Source organism: Lactuca saligna, chromosome 5 (genome assembly GCF_052625555.1).
Source record: "Lactuca saligna cultivar CGN05327 chromosome 5, ASM5262555v1, whole genome shotgun sequence".
In the NCBI taxonomy this organism is placed as follows: domain Eukaryota; kingdom Viridiplantae; phylum Streptophyta; class Magnoliopsida; order Asterales; family Asteraceae; genus Lactuca; species Lactuca saligna.
Window position 1 is genome coordinate 289,234,113 of NC_136421.1, and position 6,803 is coordinate 289,240,915.

The 6,803-nt window shown below is 36.4% G+C and overlaps 1 non-coding gene across 1 annotated transcript; it reads right to left on the bottom strand.

Annotated features, from left to right (window-relative positions):
- Nucleotides 1-2,266: 2,266 nt before the first annotated feature.
- On the bottom strand, nt 2,267-2,373 carry LOC144999212 (small nucleolar RNA R71). Its single transcript, XR_013660732.1, has one exon. It is a non-coding gene; the product is annotated as a small nucleolar RNA R71 (small nucleolar RNA).
- Between the last annotated feature and the right edge of the window lie 4,430 nt (nt 2,374-6,803).

Consider the following 6,803-nt stretch of genomic DNA (forward strand, 5'->3'; position numbering starts at 1 on the left):
AGCTAATTATTTGCATAATATGGACAAAAGGTACTTAATAATGTCTAAATGATATTTTCAATCTAGAAGACATGCTTGGGATCAAAAAGAAAGAAGGAGAAGCAATCAGAAGCTGGAGAATGAAGAAAAAAGAACAAACCTGGAGCTATTCGGCGAGTCCCAATGAATGTTCGCGAAGTAATGTCCAGAATCCTTACCGTACACGTATTTCTCAAAGGAACTCGGCGAGTTGGGCACCTACTCGCCGAGTATCCCCTGTTTTGAGATAATTATAAAGAGAGGATGTAATTTTGAATTGGAGAGTTTTTTGGCTTCCCTGGAGAATAACCTGTGACTGAAGAAACCCTTGGAGACCCGAAGAACCCTAATCTTTGATCTTTAGAAGACTCAAGGAAAATTAGGTTAAATTTTCCCCTTAATCTTAGAAGTGAATCATGTTTCGATCAACTAAATTCGTTTTTAGCTTCTCTTTTACTGTAAACATGAGCTGAATTTTTGTAGTTTCTGTTTAGGACAGACTAATTTACTCCTATGGTTTGATTCATATTTTGATTGATTGATTATTGGTGATTTTATTAAACTAAATTTGTTAAAGAACCTTATGCATTAACCATAACTATTTTCTGTTAATTGGAAGATAATTAGGCTGCATGAACATCTCTTAATTGTTAACCTCATATGATTTATGTGAACACTTTATTATATGCCTAGGATTAGTGAATATGAAACTAGGATTAATTAGAGAATGGGTAAATTAATGTGTGAGCTTGTTTGGTAAACCAACAAACAAGAGGTTAGTTGAATTACTAATTTGATTAACCAACTACAAATCTTATTTAATCCGAATAATTGAACTAGGGAGTTAATTAGTTTAAACACTTGATCACTGCTTGAATTGATTAATTTTCTAAGGGTTGGTATAGCGAATTTGAATCTAATCACTATAGTCGATAACCAACATCAACTAATCTATTATTTTATCATAAAATTAACCATAGGAGTGAATTTGTTGGACCTAAACAGAAACCCTTTTAGTAAATTTGGTGAATTTTTACTTGTTCTAGTTGTTTAGTTAATTACATGTTAGGTGGTGTGTTAAAGTTTCTAGTCTCGTAAAACTAGAAAAAAAACCCTTTAATTTTATTACTTGTCTAGTTAAAATTAGTTATTAGTTTAATTTCCGTTCCCTGAGTTCGACACCCTACTTAGTCAACTATGCCTTTGTGTGCTAAATTTATATTTTTAGAGTAGGAATAAAACCAGTGCATTTTACACACATCAAGTTTTTGGCGCCGTTGTCGGGGAACAGTTCAAAAATTAAATCTAATTCCTAGTTTTATCGATTCTTTGTGTGGGATTATCTTACACAAAGTTATTTTTTTCATTAATTCAGTAATTAGGTCAAGTTTAGTAATTATTAGTTTTTAGTCGTTTTTATTTAATTTTATCTATTTTAGCTTATTACACAGTGAACTCGTCGAGTGTAGTCGACCCTACTCGGCGAGTCCACTGCTGATTGATAGTTTATTTTTATTTTTTTTCTTTACGCGTTTTTTTTCTTGTGCTGGTTGCAGGATTTTCATGACCAGAGGATCCAACACTCCTTTTGGTTCCCCCTTATGAAGACCCAAAATCCGCGTTGAGGAAAAACAAAGGCAACGATGTTGAAGGCTCGAATACACCTAAGAAGTCACCTTTGACCAGCTTGAAAATGGTTTTCGGGAAGAAGAAGAACAAGAAACCAGGAGAGACCAGCTATAGAAAGAGCAAAGAAAGTAAGCTAGAAGATATTGAAGACAATCCAAAAGAATCCGAATTTGAATACGACTACAAAACCGAATACGAAGAGGAAAGCGATCAAGAAGGAGACTTGGACAACACCATGGAAAACATCGATGAAGTTCCCATGGGTGAATGGAAGAAGAGGATACGTGATGATATAGGCCCGGGACTTGTGCAACCCTCAATTCCTGCAACTGCCACTTTCGAGCTTAAGGGTCACATACTTGCTCAACTCAAAGAGATCCCCTTCTACGGGAAAGACCACGAAGATGCTTACAAACACTTGGATGAAGTCAATGATGTAGCTGATTATTTCAATGTTCCAAACGTGCCTCGTAAGAGTCAGCTGCTTTGCATGCTTCCGGTTACATTAAAGGGTGCTACAAAGGATTGGCTCAAGTCACTTCCCCCCGGATCCATCACTACATGGGCCAAGATGAAAGAAGAGTTTATTGATTAATTTTGCCCACCCTCCAAGATATCTAATTTAAAGAAAGCGATAGCCAACTTTAAACAACAAGCTGGAGAATCACTTTATGAGGCTTAGGAGAGGTACAAAAGTCTACTAAGGAATTGCCCACATCATGATCTCAATAGTCAACAAGAAGTCTCCATTTTCTATGATGGAGTGAATGTTACAACAAGGCAATTACTTGACTCGCAAGGCCCACTTACAAAGAAAGCACCCCCAGTAATAAAGCAACTAATTGAGGAATTCTCTAAGCATTCTAGGGAATACCACAACCCAATGAATGATGTGACGAGGGGATCAGCTTATGTAGCTTCAGAAGATTTGTTAGCGGTTATGGCTATGTTCAAAACCTTGGATTTGTCATCAGTTTTAAAAATTAGCGATCAAAATGCAATTTCGTGTGGGATACTTGAATCGCTGATTAGAGGCTATTAGTGACGTTACTATTAGCGATAACAAAAATCATGTTTTTCTTAAGTCATCGCTAATAGCAGCATCACTAATAACCTTATTTCTTGTTATAAATGGGAATAAAAACAATTATGGCCTTTAATGGATATAAATACAAGTATACAACACCAATTATGCATAAGATACCTTTAATCCCTTCATAGATATTATCGTAGCTGAAACACCAAATCCTAAGAAAACCATAGACCCTACTTGTCAACAAATGAAGATATACATTCACAATTGTCCTACTTTACTAATACACCAAATCCTAAGAAAACCATAGACCCTACTTGTCAACAAATGAAGATATACATTCACAATTGTCCTACTTTACTAATGGACAATTTTATTTTTGGCCAAAGAGATATATGTATGGTCCTTTTCATGCTAGCACAAATTATGACTAATCTTGAGTACAACTTTACTAAAACTTATCTTGAATGGCGATCAAATATAAAAAAAAATTATATTACCATTAGAGACAAGATCCTATCATTCCAATGAGCCATGTACACATAAATCATGTCATAATCAAAAATTAAAAAAAAAACGTAATATATATATATATATATGTGTGTGTGTGTGTGTGTGTGTGTGTTATGTCAAACATGTATAGTCAATTGGGATGGGTTTCAACTAAAATTTTGTAACATCCCAAAAACCCTAAGTAAAATTTTTTGTTTGAAGTCAACCAAAATCATCAATCATTCATCTAAAATCCTCAAAATGTATCAAATAATTTTTTTTTTGTTTTAAAACAACCTCATAAAATTAAACATTTAAATCGAAAAATCGAGAGACGATTCGGAACCTTAATGATGCCAACAAACAACCCAATCACTTGAAAACATTCAACTGCAACAACTGCCTCTCTCCGTGATAAGGAACACCACCAAATCATGCGTAACAATACTCAAAATATCTCGATCGAATTTCAAACCATCCCAAATTCAGAAATCGTGCCAGAAAGTTGACAAATACAAACTTGACTTCCTGATAAGTCATCACTATCCCACCACTCCTATGAGCATAATAGTGGTCAATCCAAAATCTTGCACGGCATCCAATATCCCATAACAACTTCGGTACACAACCATCTGACAAATCATCCAATAGACCTTCAACGAACCCCCTCAGTGTTATTTGAATTACACAAAACCATTCTCATAAGAACGAACAAGAATCCATAAGAAGAAACTTGACAAGGAACTGTTGATCTACTGTGACATCCCCATTTTCACGGCCAGAAAAGACCGATTTTGTTTATGCTTTATAAAAATCAGAGTACTTCTTTTCATAAAAATGTTGCGGAATTTGTTCCCAGAAAAATACGATAAATACGTTATCAAAATATTTTCGAAGAAATGTATTTTATTCATTTTAAAACGTTTGGGATGTCATCGTTAATACAGAAACATAAGCATAAACAGAACTTACATTTATTTACACTAGTAATCTACATCTCTTTAATCTCTCAGTGTAATGTGACTTCATATCAACACATGTGATATAAATAAACTGAGTGGGTCAGGTTGGGAACCCTGGTGAGTACATAGGGTTTTCAACCCACAATAATATAATTATTATGTTTAAACAATCAAACAATCAACCCAATTACCCATCCCCATTATCTTTTTTAATCTTAAGGCTCTACCCTAAGAATCAGCTATTCCTCGTTCATTCATTCCTAAGGATCATCCTAAGGAATCAGCACAAAGTCCATCGTTGCCATGGTTTACACAACAGGCACTAAATCTGCATAGTCGCCAGGGTTTAGGCATCAAGTCTGCATGATCACCAAGGTTTAGGCATCAAGTCTGCATGATCACCAGGGTTTAGGCATCAAGTCTGTATGATCACCAGGGTTTAGAGTACACCAGGTGAACACATCGTTCACAACACCTACCGGTTGCGAGCCTGCTAGTGTTCCACTGGACTGTCTAGAATACTTCGTGGTTGTCATCCATACTCTGCTGAATGATGGGGCCATCATTTGGGAAAAAGGCTTCTCACATCATCCACCTCTCACCCTCACCTCATGGTCTATAACACCTCTCAACTCATCATTCAACTCATATTCCATCTATTATATCTACCCATGTTTACCCCCAACATTATCGTAGATATAAAATACATATACAGTTTAAATCATTTAAAACATGTATAAAATAGTTCATTTAGCATAGACAACAAGTACTCAGATAATATGCACACATAGCTGGTAATTTATATAAAATACTTCATATATATGTGTAAGATGAAAGTAACTATGCACTCACTTGAAAAGGTGGTGATTCTGAACTCAGACTGCGCTTCACTTCTTGAAAAAAAAAATCCTTCGACGAAACCTAGTATTATTACCACTAGAGTTTAGTTTGTTATTTACCGAGACTAATTAATAGTCTAGCTATTATTAATATTATATAACCATTAAATAATACTTATATAACCCATAATAATAGCCCAATTACTTATTATATGTTCTGAATAACGTTAATATAATTAAATAAAAGCTATATTAAAAATAGCATAGGCGTAGCTCACTTACAGCGGGTTTTATAGAAAACCAGGATTTGCTTGGAGCAGCATTCCCGACCCGAAGAGCTCTTCGTCTTGGAGCCGTCGAGCACTCCGGGGCTTCCGCCTCGTGCTAGGGAGGTTCCCTAGGCTTTTCGGGGGGTTTCGGGGCTAGAGAGAGGTTCTAGAGAGAGAATAAAGAGAAGAAAGAATGAGAAAGGTGTGAAGAAAATGAGGGTGGGAGAGGTTCTATTTATAGGGTGAAAATGGCTGACCCTGGTGCAACATGTCACCATCTAGTGGCAAGACTTGGGGAGAAAACAATGGCCAAGATTGTGCCACATCACCCATTTTCGCACATCACACTTCCGACTTCTAAAGTCCGTAACTTTCACATACGACATCCGTTTTTGACGTTCTTTATATACACGCGTAGGTAAAAATAATATCTACAACTTTCATTTTGACTCCATTGGCTAATTCTTGACCGATCTTAAATTTAACAGTACGAGGCGTTTAGACTGTTAAATGACCGCGGAGAACTCGTAACTCCTTCATACGGACTCTGTTTTCGTCTGTCTTTTTACTGTTAAGTTCCTATTAATGAAATCTTAAACTCTCATTTAAGTCACGTAATCCAAAAACCGCTCGAACTAAAATTCGAGTTTCGGGTCGTGCACTGCTAAGCCGAATCTTAGAAAAATCATAACTTCTTCATACGAAGTCAGATTTGGGCGTTCTTTTTATGGATTTTCTCGGTTTAACATATTCTACGAACTTCGTTTAGATCACTAAGGCTAAAAATTCCTCCATCGTAAAATCACTACTTACGCTTCCCAGTGCCGTGTCGGTTCCGTCGCGAAACTTCGACGTGTCATAACTTCTTCGTTATAACTCGGATTTCGACGCTTTTTATATGTACGGAAACCTTGTGACATATTCTACAACTTGGTTAAGATTATTTATTCTAAATAATCTTTTGTCGAAAAGTCATTTTCGACCCCTATTACCTCTAAATTGACTAGCCCGGATCTACGGGCGTTACATCTACAACCCTGACTTTTCCTGAAAATCAACATCCTACTAAATCCCAACTCAAACTGCTTGGCTACTAAGCCATCAATAGTATTTACATAATGCTTGAATATCCGACTATGCTAAACGACTAATGAACCAACACACGGGTCTCCACTACCCAATATGGCGTGCCCAACTAACATAAATGAAATCCACAATGGTTCACGACACGCCATGACACCATCCAACTATTGGAATAGGAAGCTCACGGTTCCACACCATTTTTTCCATCGTCCAACCTCGAGCATGAACACTTACGACCAGCTCCTAGTGATCCTATAGGCACACAACAATTATCCTAACGACCTACAGGGAACCCAGTAAACATCCAACTGAAAACTTACAAAAAAAAAAAAACATGAGCCATACAATTCTATAACACTCCACCCTTCCACAATCCGAACTACCACCGATGCATCATCAAACGAACCATGCCATAAATTTGGACCAATTATTTTCTACTAACTTTATCAGTCCACATACACCCATCATGACAATATTT